General features: G+C 38.1%; 1 pseudogene; it reads left to right on the top strand.

The window, feature by feature from the left end:
* Positions 1-4,744: 4,744 nt before the first annotated feature.
* LOC137245923 (uncharacterized) lies at positions 4,745-19,085 on the top strand (annotated as a pseudogene).
* The last annotated feature ends 1,061 nt before the right edge of the window (positions 19,086-20,146 follow it).

The raw sequence follows: 20,146 nt of genomic DNA, 5'->3' as shown, positions 1-20,146 counted from the left end.
TAACGATTCTGGAACATGTATGTTGTGCATCGCTAATCACCATACATACAATTGTATGATGATAGACACTTGCCTGCCTGAAGGCCATCGATTATGGCGTTAAAAAATCGGTTAGGATATATTTATGTATATACATATTGTATTGTAGCAATATGTCATTATCTATTTCTTTAACTATTTATATAATTAAACGCACTTCATTATATAAAGAATACATGTACACACGCTTTGAAATAAAGCGCGGAATAGAACTATATAAATAGAGAAATTAACTGAAGAAAGATCATACCAAGGGATAACTACATTGAAGTATCACCAATTAAACCACAATACATTTCCTGGCGACCACCGTGGTGTGATGGTAGCGTGCTCCGCCTACCACACCTTATGCCCTGGGTTCAAACCCCGGGCAAAGCAACATCAAAATTTTAGAAACAAAATTTTTCAATTAGAGGAAAATTGTTCTAAGCGGAGTCGCCCCTCGGCAGTGTTTGGCAAGCGCTCCGGGTGTATTTCTGCCATGAAAAGCTCTCAGTGAAAACTCATCTGCCTTGCAGATGCCGTTCGGAGTCGGCATAAAACATGTAGGTCCCGTCCGGCCAATTTGTAGGGAAAATCAGGAGGAGCAAGACGCAAGCTCGGCCTTAGATCTCTTCGGAGGTTATCGCGCCTTACATTTATTTTTTTTTTACATTTCCTAAAGCCTTTTTTAATAGCCGTGTTTTTTTTACACGCGTGAAAAAAAAAAACGCCTATCTTCCCTTAGATAATGCTTAGGAGACCCATCTAGCGGCAGTGGTTAAATAACTACAGCTAAATCACAGGGTGTACCGAAAAGCGGATACACAACCCTCTGATGGCCATAGGGTATAACATATAGCTGAATCAGTTGCGATGAATTGCGGACCCACATAGAATACATAGAATTAGTGTAGAGGGTGAAACAGAGACACATATTTCAGTTACATCTGAGTATAATGCGTATTGAAATTTAGTAGGATAAATTTTATGCGCAGCAATTCAGAGGTGTATTTAAAGTTTGTCGCTTGGTAGTCCATATAAAGTTGAAGCGTAAACGTATATAGAAGAAAAAAAAAACACAGCTAATATTTAGTGCACAAATACACATATATATATCATGGACTAGTTAACATTAGCCAATTCACCGATATCCGTAAAAAATCGCCAATTTGCCGAAATAAAAGAAAAAATAGTCAAGGGAGGCCATAAAATCATTTTAACTGCAGGAAAGAGCAAAGGTTGGGATATTTTCGGCAAAGTAGGTATTGGCGACAGCTTCTTGGACAAAGTAGTAGCTTGCAAAGACTGCAGTAGCGTTTTAACCTTTACAAAGAGCACATCGAATTTATTCAAACACAAGTGTTACAAAAATTTTACAGATTGAGTTGACAATAGGCCCCGAATAGATGTTGATGACGAAACAAGAAAGGACTTTGTCCGATCTGTTAGAGGATGGGTTGTAAAAAATTGCCGATCGTTTCAAATTGTCGAGGATGAAGGCCTGCAGAATACACAGAGCTAATATTGTCAATAGGAGCCAAGTATGGGCCCAATGTAGACGTCGAAAAATTGCTACCACACCCTACCACTGTATCCAGAAACATAAACAAGCTCTACAAAATTGCCTACGATGAAATAAGAACAGAACTAAAGGAACTAAGTGGCGGATTTCTTCGACTCACTTCGAATTTATGGACAGACACTGTTTCAAAGCATCCCTACTTATCATTAACGGTGCACTTTATTACAAATGCAAAATTAGTCACAAAATTATTTGCTTTTAAGTCCATGGACTCCAAGCCCTGTACCAGTAAGAATTGCCGACGTTAATACCCTAATTGTTGTTTCACGAACTAGATCAAAAAATTCTGCAAAAAGTGACGGAAGCTCTGGACGAATTTGATTGCTCCTTGGATAAAGCCGTTATTGTTACGGAGAGAGAAACTAACATGAAAGCCGCTTTCCAACATCACAACAACATATTTTGTATTACCCATTTATTGCGCAACATCGTGGAAAAATCTCTTAACGAGTCAGCCGATATTAGCGAAATGAAAGAAAAATGCTCACATGTCGTCAGATATTTCAAGAAATCTGGAGCCAATGCACAATTGACAACAACCCTTAAAAGCATTTCTCCGACAAGATGGAACACAGTTTCAAACATGCTACAGTCTCTCAAAAATAACTGGGTTGACGTTGGAAATATTTTGGAGGAAAATCGTCAACTGTATACTAACAATCTGTCCCAGTTTACTGCTGCTGAGAAAAATGAAGTCAAAGAACATTGTAAAACTTTCCTTGGAAGGCTATTAAATGAAGAAAGTTTGATAAACAATGAAAACTGTCAGCAGAATTCTCTTTCAAACGAAAAATAATGCATATTTTCCGGATTTCTCCAACCTCAAAACAAACCTAGTAATATTGACCGAGTACAACAAGAATTGATGCTATATGAAAATATGTCCGAGGTCATGCACAACGATTTTGACGTTCTAAAGTGGTGGGAGTTTAAAAAAACTTAAATATCCTCCGTTATACCAGCTAAGCCGAAAAGTATTTGCTACTCCTGCTAGTAGTGCCCCTCCAGAAAGAGTATTTTCATTGTCCAAGCAAATACTTTCAGATAAGCGTAGTTCCCTAGGGTTTAACCCGACATGTGTTGAAAAAATTATCAGACCAATTCTAAATATTCTCGCGGATTTTTTATTCCCGTGGAAAAATTCCTCCAATCTTTTCTTCTAGGGAGAAGAAAAAATGGGGAATAGGAATTTCGAATTTTCGAGGTCAGTTGTTTTGTCAATTGAAATTTCGTTGCGCATTTCTTATTTTGTTAAAAAAATTGAAAAGTTTAATTATTGTTGCGAATTTGTTTGAAATTAAGGAATAAGGTATAAACAATGCACATTATTGCATTTCATGTGGTATTCACTGAAATAAGTAATGAATTGGTGCCACAGCAACATCAACAGACGAGCATAAGAAGAAGACGGCGGGATAACACAAATCCGCCGGAGTTGCCTGCTTTCACTCTGCAAAGCAATTTTCTGGCGGCCACGTCGAGTTGAGTTCGCCTTTCGCCATATGCCAAAATTTAATTAAGCCTTAAAAAATCCTTGCGCAATTTCTGGATGGCTGCATAAAATATATATGGTTCACAACTCACTCTTGGAAACGAAATGAGAGAGAAAGAATGTTCATCTATGAAGAATGTCTCATATCTATTTGTCTATGACAAAAGTATTAAAAAAACTTTTTGGAAAATACTTTTTTTATTTAAGGCGACCATCTCGTCAAAACAGTTCTTTTAACATCAAAGCATTTCAAAAGTAGTTATGGTTTATTCGTCCTATTTTGAGTCACGTTATCTTAAAAGTGCTTTTTATGTCAACAAATAGACTTCAGTCATCGCGAAATGTACGTTTAATCCATACATGTAATACTTCTATATTACTAGTAAGATGTTTTAGATATGTTCATGGTTGTATCCCTTTTAAATAAAACCTGGAATATAACAAACAAAAAAACAATTATTTATAAAATATTCCGTACAATATTCTTACCATTGACGGCATTGACTGTTTTTAAAGCAGATTTCGATGTACACCTTTTGTCGCATTGTTACTGTTGTCGCATTGCATCCACAATGTTTCTTTGTTTTTTTTTTTTTTGTTTAGGCTTGTTGGCCAGAGAGTATGTCTCCACACTCCAGGTATTTTCTCTTGTTTGGTAGATCTGCGCTTCGATGTACTACACGAAAGTGTAGAATTGCGCCATGAATTACTAATTTGTAATTTTTCAATTGTAACTTAGATTCTTGTTGTCTGAGTATCGCTCGGAAAATTTTGCTTACTACACGAGTGTGTAGATAATCTATATGTATATCCAGATGTGAGATGGTGTGCTTGACAGCTTGTTAGTTCCAAAACGTCAGGACCATGGTTCAACTATATACAGGTTGGCTCATATGTAAAGCAACAAAATATGTCTGTTCAAATTGTCAAAATCTGTGTATTGGTGTTGGTGCGAATTGAATGGAATGGAAACATAAAACTTAGCAGTTTTTGTATGTGTAAGTAAAATGTTGCCAATGTGTTGGTTTCATTTTGAGTTTGCCATCTCCTTTTGACAATCCCTTCGACCATGCAATGACATAAATAAAATCAGCTTATGAGATGAGCCAACGTGTACATAATTGAACCATGGTCAGGACTAGTGATGCCATATTGTGGTTCAGTAGTTTATTATATTTGGTGTAGTGTATTTAATTTTTATTTTTTTAATTACTTTATTTATTGGTTATTATTAGGATTAAGGGGATACATGGGAAGAAGTGGTGAACGGTGCTAGCACCGTAGGTGAACTAATGGTCTATATAAATATATGCGAAACATCTTTTGATGTTAACTTTAAGTATTTCATTTAAAAAGTTCTTTTTGATTTTGTATAGAATTCTGCAGGTTGAGTGATTCTAGGGGGACTCATTAAACCATATCAATTAATAAGGCGTAAAATTATATATATTTACACACGCTGTTATATGAACGCACCTAGTAATATTCTTGATAAACTTAATTGTCGATCAGCTGTATTATTGCCAAAAAAATTTTGATTGTTATACAAATTAAAAAAATGCCAAGATTATGTGAAAAATTAGAACTAAAACGTCTTTACTAAGATATTCTTTTAAATGACTTGCTAATGTTGGTGATTTCTGATGAAAATGACGGCTGTTATGTTTGCAAGGTTGCATACCTTTGAATTTTCAGCGTTTACACCAGGAAATGTGCGCGTAAATTTATACAAATTGTGTAAATGATATTTCATACAAAATTTGACAGTTCGTTCACGCACAAGGTAAATTGTACGTTTACACACTTTATAAAGGGCGAATTAATGGTGACTTAAGCTGCAGTCATTGGTGCCTTTTGTCGTATCGCTGTAGTCGTATCCCTAACGTAATCAGCTGTTTATCGTTACGACGGTAACCAAAAACCAATTGGTTGGCTACGATACGGTTACGACCTCAGCGGCACCAATAATCGATTACATTGATTCGCATAAGGTTGGTCGAATCAGCTATTATAAGGTAACCGATAAAGCACCAATGTCTGCAGCTTTATCAAACAGGATAAATACAATAAGAGCCGTCACTTGTTATTTTGTGGCGAGTATCTCGCTGGAAATTGAAAAAATTGTTTCCGAATGTTTTCTGAGAGGGACATTTTTAATTGTCTCGCATTTATCCATGCCGTGTAGGCCCCTTATGCAACTGTGATTTTTCGAAAGAGAATTAAATAAATTAATTAAATACAGTCGAAAAATAAACACAAATACCCCACGAAAATGTATAGAAGACATTTATAAACATCTCGCCAAAAAAAAAAGTAGCCACTACCTCTCAGTATACATCGAGTAAATGCCAAAAAAAATCAATGTAATCGATTAATGGTGCCATACCATAACGCTAACTCGATTACATTGATTTCCATAAGGTAGGTGTGATCAGCTGTTTTATCTGGTTATGGCTTTATGGTTATAAGTCAACATTAATTCGCCCTTAAAGGGCAAATTAAACTTCCTTAACCCTAACGCCATAGTCATAACCATACCCATATCCATAACCATCTCCAATGTGATCGATTAATGATGCCTTAAACTAAAAATCGTGAATATTTCATAAAAATTAAGAAAACGCAAAAAATTACAAACATATTCCACAAAAAATAAGTCTCTTAGTCATAACGTATTCAAAACAATGAATAAAATCTACAAAAAGTTATTAAATTCTCCAACACAAATATTTGTAGGTTATGGATATGGCGAGAAATCAAAAACCAATTGGTTGCTATGGTATGGTTATGACGTTAGCGTTATGGTATGGCACCATTAATCGATTAATTGATTTCCATAAGGTAGGTTCGATCAGCTGTTTTATCTGGTTATGGTTTTATGGTTATAAGTCACCATTAATTGACCCTTAAGGCACACTTAATATGGTTAAATTAGTCCTCCTTTTATTTGGGTCAAACCCCAAAAATCTGCTCAAAAGTGGTGTAGTTGTTAAAAATGTTAAATCCTATTCAGGCGTGTTCAAGGAGTCTGCACTCAAAAGTTTTGTGGGTGTAATTGTTTATCTCCCCACATTCACATAAGTCAGAATCCAGGATATTTATTTTGTGCAGGTACGCATCACCATAGGTGCATCCATCGAGAATTCTATTAAGGTTTTGATTTGTTTTAGGTTAAGGTTGCATTTTCGAAACCATGTTTTGTTTGGTTTGGTTAGAAAGACTTTGGTGAAAAGAATTTGTTTATCTGTCGCGTAGTTTAGTACTTCTTCGTACCATTTGTTCATGGTTTTGTTTTTTATGACTCTAAGGGCTTCTTCTTTGGAGAGGTTAACTATTATTGTGTTACACAAATCACACACAAAAGATTGTGTATTGACGAGTTCAAAATTGCTTCGTTCTGGGCATCTACGTCACAACTGACTGCTTGAGCGAATGAAAGAAAGAGCGGAAAAACAAGAGCTAAAGGAAAATGGCGTTGTTGTTGTTGTTGTTGTAGCGATAAGGTTGCTCCCCGAAGGCTTTGGGGAGTGTTATCGATATGATGGTTCTTTGCCGGATACAGATCCGGTACGCTCCGGTACCACACCACCATTAAGGTGCTAGCCCGACCATCTCGGGAACGATATATGTGGTCACTTTAAACCTTCAGGACATCCCCTCCCTCCTCTTCCATGAGGAGCTTGGGGTCGCTAGAGCCTCTTCTGTTAGTGAAACAGGATTCGTCGCGGATAGGTGAGGTTGACAATTGGGTTTGGAGAAGCTATATATTGCGCTGGCAACATGCAGGGTTGCGCTACATATCCCCTTGAATCAGGTATTTTAGTCGCCTCTTACGACAGGCACACCTACCGTGGGTATATTCTGACCCCCTAACCCGCTGGGGTAGGAAAATGACGTAAAAATTGCCCATAAAAAACTTATGCTCTTTTGTTTACGTGCGCAATGCGCAATCTTGTATGAGTGATTTGTGATTTTATTATCACAGTTTAGTACATTTTTGGCAAGCGTATCGGCCATAGTACAGGTCTACAAGTAGGATATGTACAAGGCGAATTCAGTAGAGGTGGTGTTATCCCAACAGCTGATTACTTCTTCTTGATAATTTTGCATACAAAGCCTTGTACAACAATATGTCAGTTAATCGAAATCAATGAAAATTTTCTTTTGACTTGACATTCTTCTGCACGGCGAATTGGTTGAATTCGCTTTGCCACCTCCTGGTATGGATTCGCCTTAGATATGTAGCAGCACGCACATACACAGCCACGCCCACCCGATAAAATGCTTGTTCTTGTTCGTTTTTTTGTGGATGCTATTTGGCACTCTTGTACTTCTTAGGACCAAAAAACGTGTAGTAGCTGCTAACGAAAACTGCGTAAAATTTTTATTGTTATATTACAAAGAAATATCCTTATGTACTCTCAAACGAATACTTAATTACATCTCTCTTTAAAATCCATGGCGCATAATCATAGTCAAAATAAAATAGATTTTAAATTTAGTTACAACTTTTTGACATAATTTTCTATGAGCTATCTGTCAAAAAAGCTGAAACTAAATTTAAAACCTATTTTATTTTGACTATGATTATACGCCCATATGTTTTGGTCAATTTTAATTAACAAATTGTGATACTTTATTACCGGGGACGATTGCTAAAACACGACCAAAATCGTCGGGGGAGGTATTAATAGACGCGCTTTTGCCTCGCTTCCAATAATTGGAATACTTTTTCGCCTTTGGACTATTGATAACAGGACAAAACGCGTCTTTTCATATCTCTTTCTACTATTTTGGACGGGTTATTGCAGTCGACGTCAGTTTCAAACTGTTTTTCGCGGAAAACTATTGTACGGGTAGAAAAACTTTGCAGCCGTGTTTGTATTCTTAATACTGGAATAACTACGCGTCCTCAGATACCCCAATTCAAGACTTTTGTATAATTTTCTGTAGGAGCCATATATGTGCACTACATTTTCATACTAAATTCGTTCAAAAAAAATTTACCATCACTGCAACCCATATACCTATTCTATTCCGCTCCTTTTTTTATTTCCCTGCGTCGCTTTCCACGGCAGCAACCCCGGTAATTTTGACACTTCGTTCAGTGTCAAACGCGTGTTCCACGCAGGTTCCACTGAGTTCCAGAGCCGTCACTCGTTATTTTTTAGGCATTTACTCGATGTATACTCAAAGAGGATAAATACCAGGCATGCTTAACCAACGAAACGATATCATTTCGTTTCGATAATCAACGTTAATAAACGAAACGAAATGGTTAAGCATGCCTGATAAATACAATAAGAGCCGTCACTCGTAATTTTGTGGCGAGTATTTCGTTGGAAATTGAAAAAATTGATGCCGAATGTTTTCTGAGAGGGACATTTTTAATTGTCTCGCATTTATCCATGCCGTGTGTGCCCCTTGTGCAACTGTAATTTTTGGAAAGAGAATTAAATAAGTTAATTAAATACAGTCGGAAAAATAGCCACAAATACCCCACGAAAATGTATATAAGACATTTATAAACATCTCGCCCAAAAAAAAAGTAGCGACTACCTCTCAGTATACATCGAGTAAATGCCTAAAAAATAACGAGTGACGGCTCTTATTGTATTTATCCTCTTTGGTATACTGAGAAATCACAGTTGCACAAGGTGCCTGCACGGCATGGATAAATGGGAGACAATTAAAAATGTCCCTCTCAGAAAACATTCGGCTTCAATTTTTTCAATTTACAGCGAAATGCTCGCCACAAAATAACGAGTGACGACTCTTATTGTATTTATCCTCTTTGCTATGGGCATGCACCTAGGCCAAAGAGGATAAATATAATAAGAGCCGTCACTCGTTATTTTTGAGGCATTTACTCGATGTAAACTGTGAGGTAGTCGCTACTTTTATTTTATGAGGGACGTTTTTGAATTGCCTTCCATTTATCCATGCGGTGTTGTCACTTTATGCAAACGTGTTTTTTGGAAAGAGAATTGAATAATTAATTAAATACAGTCGGAAAAATAGCCACAAATACCCCACGAAAATGTATATAAGACATTTATAAACATCTCGCCCAAAAAAAAAAAGTAGCGACTACCTCATAGTTTACATCGAGTAAATGCCTAAAAAAAACGAGTGACGGCTCTTATTATATTTATCCTCTTTGCCTAGGCTGTCTGTAAAGCTTGCAACGTCGCTATAGTTCTTATCCTTGGCCTGCTGCAGTGCCATATATATCACAACTATTTCTCCGAAACATGACGTGGATTTAAGATTGAGTTTGAAGGTTATTTCGCTTTTATCCGTGTGGTTGTATATTCCACAGCCAGTTGCTGTGGTACCTACGCATTGTAAAGGTCTACAAGTAGGATATGTAGCAGCACGCACATACACAGCCACGCTCACCTGATAAAATGCTTGTTCTTGTTCGTTTTTTTTGTGGATGCTATTTGGCACTGTTGTATTTCTTAGCTCCAAGAAAAGTGTAGTAGCTGCTAACGAAAATTGCGTAAAATTTTCATCGTAAAATTACAAAGAAATATCTTTATTTACTTTCAAACGAGCACTTAATTACATCTGTCTTTAAAATCCATATGTTTTGGACAATTTTAATTAACAAATTGTTATACTTTATTACCCGGGACGATTGCTAAAACGCGACCAAAACAGTCGGGGAGGTATTACTAGACGCGTTTTTGCCCCGCTTCCAATAATTCGAATACCTTTTCGCCTTTGGATTATTGATAGCAGGACAAAACGCGTCTTTTCATTTCTCCTTCAACATTTTTGACGGTTTATTGCAGTCGACCTCGGTTTCAATCTGTTTTTCGCGGAGAACTTTTGAGCGGGTAGAAAAACTTAGCACCCGTGTTTGTATTTTTAATACTGGAATAACTACGCGTCCTCATATACCCCAATCGAAGACTTTTGTATTATTTTCTGTAGGACCCATATAAGATTATACATTTTCATACTAAATTCGCTCAAAAAAATTTACCATCACAGCAACCCATATCTGATATTCCACTCCGTTTTTTGTTTCCCTGTGTCGCTTTCCACTACAATAACCCCGGTAATTTTGACACTTCGTTCAGTGTCAAACGCATGTTCCACGCAGGTTCCACTGAGTTCCACAATAGTTTGACACTGACCGAAAGAGGGAGGAATTGCTTCCTTATCATACATATCATACTTGTAAACCTGTACTATGGTACCTACGGACGTATCTGTGAAAAAAATGTAGTTGAGGCTTGTTTATTCGTTGAGAAAACTGGAATATAATGATGGTATTATGTTGGTGGCTGGGTTGGAATTTTTGTCAGGTAGGGTTGATGTTATTACTTTTAGGTTGGATACGGATGTGTCCATTATTTGGAATCTGTCAAGAATTAATTTGAACTCTTTATATATCTGGCCATAGCTGGATTTAACATTTGGATTGTTGACTAGCGTTTGCATGAAATTGAAGTCCAGGCTATGTTGTTTGTTATTTCTTTGGCAGTGAGCCATTTGCCTCTTTCTGTGGGTGGGAGTTCATTAGATAGTGCGTATATAGGTGGCACTGGGGTTGCTGGGGTGAGGCCTAAATGTTTGTATTTTTTTGTTTGTTGTTTTAGCGCAATGTAAAGTGAATGATCTACAATCATGGTATAAATATTACAAGGTAAAACCGGTTAGAGCCAAAATGACGTTTAAAAAAATTTAAAAATTCTCACTGCTCACGTTTTTATATTTTTTTATTTTGGTGTTGTTTTCATAACAAAACAAGTAAGGACGGGACTGTCTTCGGCTGTGCCGAAGACTTCATACCTTTCATGAATGGGGCTGAACAATAATCTTATCCCGTTCGTATTCTCCAAATAATCGAATGTATAAGATAAGAAATATATAGATGTACATACCTAAACGATTTTTAAAATAAATATAAAATAAAAAATGGCAAAAGACCCCCTTACTGAACGATCGGTTGTATGGGATATTTATTATATATAGCTCCGATCGAAATGATTTTTACAGGAAATCTTTTATGATATATTAGAATATATATCACCAAGTTTCAGGTTTTTATATTGGAAACTAAGGGAGAAATGGCTAAACATCTTTCTATCTGAACGATCGGTTGTGTGGGATAGGTATATACTATGTACATATAGCTCCGATCAAAGTGATTTTTTTAGGAAATCTTCTATGATATTTAGAATAAATATCACCAAGTTTACCGTTTTTATATTGGAAATTAAGGGAGAAATTGCCAAAAAACTTTCTATCTGAACGATCGGTTGTATGGGATTTATATTATATATAGCTTCGATCGAAATGATTTTTACAGGAAATTTTCTATGATATATTAGAATATACATCACCGAGTTTCACGTTTTTATATTGGAAACTAAGGGAGAAATGGCCAAAAATCTTTCTATCTGAACGATCGGTTGTATGGGATATATATTATATATAGCTCCGATCGGAATGATTTTTACAGGAAATCTTCTATGATATATTAGAATATATATCACCGAGTTTCACGTTTTTATATTGGAAACTAAGGGAGAAATGGCCAAAAATCTTTCTATCTGAACGATCGGTTGTATGGGATATATACTATATATAGCCCCGATCAAAGAGATTTTTTCAGGATGTCTTCTATGATATATTAGAATAATATCAACGAGTTTCACGTTTATACTTTTTAAATTGAGGCAGAAATGACCAAAATCGTCTTATCTGAACGATCGGTTGTATGGGAGATATATGTTATAGTAGTCCGATCCTACCGGATCCGACAAATGTCTAATATAATACAAAAATACATCCCTGTACCAAATTTCATTGAGATATCTCAAAATTTGAGGGACTAGTTTGCGTTCAAACAGACAGACGGACAGACGGACATGGCTATATCAACTCAGTTTTTGATGGTGAGTCTATCTTCTATATTTCTCAACGTTACAAACATCGGACCAAAGTTAATATACCATTTCATGTTCATGAAAGGTATAAATATAACAAACTGTAATATATTTGGTAATTCTATACGACAGCATGACACTCTTAATACACGTCCAAAAATATAGAGGGGTATCAAAAGACGCGTTTTGGATCCACGATGGCAAATCCGAAAGCGGAGATAAAAAATTTTGGGTATGTCAAGAGATATTAGGAAAAGAAATTTTGAAAACTTTCATGTGGTTGTTGTAATTTTGATAATTTTGTAGTACCCACAAAAAAAATTGTGAACATAAGTGTTTTCCGCGGATATAGTTTTGGTCCCCAAACTGGCGTTGGACCCACCCAAGGTAATTTTTTATAAGTGTGGCCAAAGGCCGCCAATGCAGAAGGGCGTTCTGCGCAAAAATTTTATGGATCCCATCCTCGGTTTCGGAGCACTCCGGGATAATTTTTCGGTTTTTTGTTAATATCTTTTGAATGATCTACAATTTTTAATTTCCGCCTTCGGATTATTGTTGTCGAGGTCAATACGAGTCTTTTGACACCTCTCTCGGTATTTTTGGACGCGTATTACCAGTGTCATGCTGTCGTATAGAAGTACCATATATTTTTGCGTTATAACATTGATATTGTGATATTTTATCCAAAACCGAATTTTTTATTTGTGGAAATAACCAGAAAATAAGAAATCTCAACCGTCAACCACATTCTAGAATTTTCAATTCAAGAATTGTATTGTGGTTTCCCCACATTGTGGTCAGCCCCGCTGCTCAGCAAGCCACAGAAAGTACCCGCTGTTGCTCGCGCCCCACGGCGCCACCAACTCACACGGCTGCTCCCACTTATATCTACAATCTCCGTAGTAGAGTCGGGAGCAATGCCGAGCATCAGCCCCTGCCCCGTCTTCTTCCCCCCCTCTTTTCCGGCAGCAATTGTGTAGGTCAGGGAAACAGACTCTTAGTCCCTACCTCCCTTTGTACCGTTTGCCAGCACAGAATATATACGTTTGCGACATCCGCCCAATGCAGCTCCTGCCATGGACGGTGCCACTTTCCTAGATGTTCTGGTCTCCGCGACGGCAACCCCCCGACGGGTTTCATTGCGCCATGTTGCTAGGCCGCATACCCAAATACACCGGGCACCCCAATGCTTACCCAAGGACGTCTAGTCCCAGAGCCACAACAGCAATAGCGTTCTGGCCTTCCACATCCCAGGCGTAGTCACCCGTCACTTACTCCGAGAGCGACGACGTCTCCCCCTATGCATTTCAGAATTTTGTAGTTAAACTATAATGGATTAACTGGGAAGATCACGGAGATAGTCGACTTCATGAAGCGGCACAACATCCGCATTGCTGCGATTCAAGAGACTAAACTCACAGCAAGATCTGCATTGCAGACCTGTTCTGGGTATAATGTCCACAGAAAAGATCGCGAGAGCGGAAATGGAGGCGGCCTCGCGTTTATCATACACTACACTGCGCAATATCATATATTTGATCCCGACATCGACCGCAGGGACAGTGTCTTAGAACGTCAAGGATTATCTGTCCGGTCGGGCGATGCAAACCTAGAAATCATCAACATCTACATCCCTCCTGTCACCTGTTGCTCCAATGGATACCGCCCTGATATCACCGGCGTACTCACTGGAAACAGTCGCGATTTCAATGCCCATTACGATCTATGGCATTCAAACTTGCGGGTGGACAGTAGGAGTGAGATGTTAGCGGATCAAATAGAAGAAACGACGTTCTGCACAAAGAACGGAAACGCCCCACACGTATGGTAGGAAGCTGTCACAGTTCGCCGGATATTTCAATTGTGAGCGCAGAACTCGTAAACTGCGTCAACTGGCAGCCGATGGTGACATTGGCATCCGACCACCTGCCTATACTTATTTCGCTCAAGCGTTCCGCTGACTTCATCGTCGCAGAAAAACGCACTTTCATTAACTTTAAAAAAGGAAAGTGGGACGAATATAAATCCTTTACAGACAACCGCTTTGCTGCCCTCCCTATCCCAACTGGTGCCCGCCAAGGAGAGTGTGCTTTCCGCAAGGTCATTGAATCCGCCTCGGCTCGTTTCATTCCCGCCTGTAGAATTCCCGAAATTCGGCCCCACTTCCCGGCAGAGGCCGCAAGTTTAGCGAGAGAACGTGACAGCTCTATCCCGGCGACTCCCAAATAAGGGATATAAACCAACGCATCAGATTGCTTATGGATGAACACAAGCGGGCGAAATGGGAGGAGCACCTAAGCGGTTGTAACCTCTCTGCCGGTGTAGGTAAACTTTGGTCCACTGTTAAGTCCCTATCGAATCCGTCTAGGCACAATGACAAAGTTTCCATCGCCTTTGGCGACAAAGTGCTGTCGGATGCGAAAAAATGCGCGAGCGCTTTCTGCCGACAATATATAATGCATTCTACGGTCGACAAAAATAGACGGAGGGCCAACAGACACGCACATAAACATAAGTTCAGCGCGTCATCAATTACCATCACCGCCAAAGGGGTTGAGGATGCCATCGGTCATGCTAAACCATCCAAAGCAGTGGGCCCAGACGGCATAGCTATGCCGATGCTTAAAAGCCTAGGGAAAGAGGGTTTCAAAGATTTAGCACATGTCTTCAACCTGTCTCTTTCCACCTTTGTCATACCCGAAAAATGGAAAATGGCCAAGGTGGTCCCGCTACTAAAGCCTGGGAAACCAGCTAACATAGGAGAGTCATATCGCCCGATATATCTCCTATCGCCAGTAGCCAAGACGCTTGAAGCCATTTTGCTCCCCTACTTCAAAGCAAATTTGCAGCTAGCCTGTCATCAGCATGGCTTTAGAAAACTCCATAGCACCACCACCGTGCTAAATGCCATTAGCACCCAGATAAATTGTGGTTTAAATCAGAAGCCCCACCATAAAACACTACTCGTAGCGCTAGATCTATCAAAAGCTTTTGATAAGGTCAACCACGGCACGTTACTGCAAGACTTGGAAGGGTCTACCCTTCCTCCATGTCTTAAAAGGTGGACCGCAAATTATCTGGGTGGTCGGCAGGCATCAGTGCCAAGAAGAATTAAACAAGGGGTGCCACAGGGTGGTGTGTTATCCCCACTTTTGTTTAATTTTTACATATCAAAACTACCTTCGCCACCAGACGATGACTGCCCAATAATGGCCACAGGCCCGGGCCCACAGATCGATGAGCTTTGCAACAGAATAAACGGCTACCTGCCTGATCTCTCCAGTTTTTTCGCCTCGCGAAACCTGGCATTATCACCAACTAAATCATCCGCGACCTTATTTACAACTTGCACGTCCCAAATGTCGACCATTTTGAACATCCACGTCGATGGCACTACGCTACCGACTGTCCTACACCCCAAAATCTTGGGTGTGACGTTTGATCAGGATCTACATTTTGGTGAGCACGAAGCCGCTATTGATCCGAAAATCCAGAGCCGTAATAAAATCTTCAAATCCCTTGCTGGCAGTACTTGGGGAAAGGACAAAGAAACGCTCATTACCACATACAAAGCAATTGGCCAGCCGCTTGCGTGCTACGCGTCCTCTATATGGTCGCCAAGCCTAAAAACTACCCACTGGAAGAAGCTACAGGCTTTCCAAAATACTGCGCTCAGAACCGCCACGGGCTGTCTTCTTATGCCCCCAGAACACTATCTACATAATAAGGCGAGAAAACTCCCCATCAGGGAGAGAAATGAGATGCTAACCAAACAGTTCCCGTTGAATACCCAGAAACCTGGGCATCCCAACAGACATCTGATTGATGAGCCAACACCGTCTAGGGACTTAAGGAGTCATCTCCGTAAGCATTTTGAGGAAATACGGCACCTGAGAACTCAGCCGTAGGAAGCAAAAAAACACAAGCAGGTCCTTGGTGAACTCCACAAACAGGCGTCGGACCTTTATGCCGGGAATTGCCCGATTAATCCAGTACTCAGGGAACAGTTCCCAAAACTTGCGAAAGAGGAACGCATATTCCCCAGGGAAACGCGAATCACTCTGGCTCAACTTCGTTCTGGATACTGTAACAGGTTAAACTCTTACATATCCAGAATCAACCCCGACATACAAAATTTATGCCCCGCTTGCAATATGTCCCCACACGACAGCAACCATCTCTTTAATTGTAATGTGGATTCAACGCCTCTAACACCCCTTGCATTATGATCCACCCCTGTCGAAACAGCAAGTTTCCTTGAACTCGCGTTAGAGGATATTGATGACAATTTGTGATCGGTCGCAGCTATTAGGTGGGGCGAAACATTGCTACAACAACAACAACAGCTTTTTTGTTGGGACTGTTTCAATGTTAATCGGGAGCCTTTTCTGATGAAAGAACTTGCTCTTTTAGAATCTGGAGGTAATCTTTATCATTGTCCGGGGACCATTCGAACTAGTTGGAGTTTTTAAAGTCGCCCCTAAAGCCTTGACAAATCTCCAAGAATCCTTCGAGGATGGATCTGAGTTAAGTTCTTTGATTTTTGCTTCAAAGCTTTTTATCTTTGCTAATCTAACTTCCTTTTTCCAGTCCTTTTTGGTATCCTGTAGGGCTTTTAGATTTTCTGGTGAGGGGTGAGTTCTACATTTTTGAAAGGCGATTTCAAGGAAACGATATATTTTGGCGATGTTCTCGTCCTTTGGGAGAGTAGTTTTCTTTGACCACATGGGTGGCGACTTTTATTTCCTGGTTGAATTTTAGGTGAATGTTGTCAATGTCAGGTTCAAAGTCACTTTGTTTGAGATTTTTCATAAGTTTTTTTGTAGAACAAAAGTTTATACCTAACCTTGCGATTGAAGTTGTTTCGATGACAATCCGGAGGTGGTGACTACCACCAAGCCTGGTTGGAGTTTGAGAAGAATAGGTCTAATACGGATCCCGCGTTGGATGTTTCATCAGATATGAAAGTGGGTGAGCCATTGTTGAGGCAAGTCAAATTGAATTCCTCAATTATACTTTGTAGGTTATTTCCTCTTCAGGTTTGGACAAAGTCCCCCAGATTGTAGCTCTCGCATTGAAGTCTCCCAGTATCAGAACGTTGTTTTGATTTTCGAGGAAGGAAAGAAGTTTAGTGATTTCCACCTTAAAGGGTTCTATTGTGATTGATTGTGGGAAATATATTGCACAGATTGTTAAATTTGGTTTATGGTTGGTGGTACGAATAATAAGAATGTCCTTATCTGTAAGGTAGCTGATTTTGTGAAATTTCCTTTTCTTTTTTAAAAGAATTGCGACTCCACCGTAGCCGTCATTTCTATTTTTCTTCAGAATGTTGTAGTTTATGATGTTTCTATGTGTTTCTTCCTGATTGGAGAATACTGTAGGGTTATTTATGTACTTGTAATAAATATACTTTCTTATATTTTAAATTTTTTATTATTAGATTGTTTATTGTTTATTATCAAAAAATGAAAATATTTTCGTTAATCAAAAATATCTTTTGAAAAAAATTAAGTTTAAATAAATTATTCAAAATTATATAGAACATTATTATTGTCTATATCTGGCGATCCTACCAACGATCCTTCTGACCTATACATATGGGGTATTCCATCCCATTTCGACCAATTTTGAACCCGACCCCTTTAGAATTGGCTGAAAGTTTTTCTTCTTTTTCTAGCTTACGAAAGACGTTTTTCAGAAGTTTTTCAAATTTTTTCATCCAACTCAAAAAAAGATTAATTTTTAAAAAAACACCGTTTTTGTTTTCAAAATGCTTTAAATTTTTCAAAAATTTACCATTTGGTGTTTTTTTTTTAAATTCATAACTTTTTTTGAGTTGGATGAAAAAATTTGAAAAACTTCTGAAAACGTCTTTCTTAAGCTAGAAAAAGAAGAAAAACTTTCAGCCAATTCTAAAGGGGTCGGGTTCAAAATTGGTCGAAATGGGATGGAATACCCCATATATTTCATGATTTACGCGATAACAAAATTACGAAAATCCCGGATGAAATTTCGCTGTTAAAAATCTAATAAAACTTGATTTTACAAATAATTCAATAACTAATCTACCATTGTCATTGACCTCCTTGGCACATTTAGTTAACTTACAAATCGACGGTGTAGAGTTATCTACTTTATTTAAATATACTTTATTTTTGTATTTTATTTTTTGAATTACTTTATTTTTGAATATTATTTCATAAAGAAAATTTTAATGTCACTGTATTTATAAATTTTCAATGTTAATATTAATATTTTAAAATAAAAATAAATAAAATTTTAAAAAATATATAGTTTTATTATCAACTATATTATGGCGATCCCGCTCCGAATCATAAGGGTACTATAAAAGTCAATACATTTTCTGAAAACTGGCCGGTTTGTCAATATGGACAATTACTCCGTTTATGTAATTACAAGTGCACTCAAAAAGGTTTCTACGTAAAATACCTAATGAAATTTTAGACGCTCTAATTATTTACATCACTGCCGAAATACGCTCAACGTTTATTAGTTTTACTCTTTGGTACATTCGATTTTATTACCACCAATGCAACACAAACCAGTACGTGCATGACCAGCGAGGCGCTAGGCATTTAAGTTGCAGCGAGTTTCTTTCAGTCTTACGTCAGTGATAGCAAAACGACACATATAAAAATTTACTTAAATTTAAAATTATGAGGCAGATTGCTGATAAATTTCTACACATAATTTATTTGGACACGAAAATTATGAATATTATACAGGATTTACTGGATGTATACTAAAAGTACAAGATAAGTTGATATCCACCCCCACCATGTTGCAAATTAACTCAACAAAAATATACACTTCAACACTCTCTGAAGACATAGTTGCAGTGTCAATGTGAGTAATGAAGTTTACCATCTATCTACCTTCAAGATTTGTTATCTAAATCTTTCGTTGAACCAATATACAAACAAAATAATCAAATTATATATGTATACAAAAAAAGAGTTAAAATATTCAAAATTACAGTTATATTAAATATATTTTAATTATATACACTCTTTCTACAGTTTATAATCAAAAAATATATGTCATTAACACATGTAAGTAAATTTACAACAACAGACATATAAACTCAAATTCATATTTAGCCAATCTCATTTCCAATTCAAAACAACAAACAACTTTAAATTTTTAAAATAAAACTAATTAGTACAATCAATTTTAAAAAATCTCAAAAGATTTCTTAAAATTATTTTTATTGACATATATCAATTATTTCATATTGAAATTAGAATCATATTAAAAACTCAATATTATACTCATTAACATGACACGAATCAGTAACAATTTCATGCACCCTCAAACGAATAAAGGAATCAACTTTTCATTCCTCATCAACAACTTGGACATACATTATGCAGAGTAGGTAGGTAGGTTGAACTGGCCGGTCCATGAGGACCTCACATGGACTGATTGAGTCCGTAGTGTTACCAGAAGTTTGTTTTAACGACCAAACTGAAAAACCCTATCAAAAACCAGGACCTATGTTATAAAATAACTCCGTCCTCTTGGCAAATACTAGAAGCTTCCTAGGACTTAAGCCACTTGCTGCTTCTAGATCTGACAGCTGTATCACTCCTAATAGCTGGAGTCTTAGCCTGGCAAGTGCAGGGCACGAGCACAGAACGTGCTCGATCGTTTCCTCCTCCAACCCGCACTTCCTACACCTGCTATCACTGACCAAGCCTAATTTAAAGGCATGTGACGCCAGAAGGCAGTGTCCAGTCAGAATACCCGTCATGAGTCTACAGTCCTCTCTTTTTAATGATAGAAGCAACTGTGTTAGTCTAAGGTTGTAAGACCTACACATAATCTTCGACACTTTACAGCCCCGCGCTTGAACCCACGCCTTTTCTGCTTGGTCGATCATGTGCACCTCTCGCCTTCGCTTAATCTCGCCCAATCTAATTGGGACGTCTACGGAGCAAGCTTCAAGGGATGCGCCCTTTTAGCTAATTCGTCCGCTTTTTCATTCCCATCTATTCCCATATGCCCTGGGACCCAATATAGATGTATGCTTCTCCCTGTCCCGATTCTCTCCACAGACTGCTTACACTCTAACACGCATTTAGATGCTGTGCTATGCGAGATTATTGCCTTAATTGCTGC

Source organism: Eurosta solidaginis, chromosome 3 (assembly GCF_040869045.1).
Source record: "Eurosta solidaginis isolate ZX-2024a chromosome 3, ASM4086904v1, whole genome shotgun sequence".
Lineage (NCBI taxonomy): Eukaryota > Metazoa > Arthropoda > Insecta > Diptera > Tephritidae > Eurosta > Eurosta solidaginis.
Note: the sequence above shows the minus strand (reverse complement) of the source record. Positions and strands in the feature narration are given on the sequence as shown.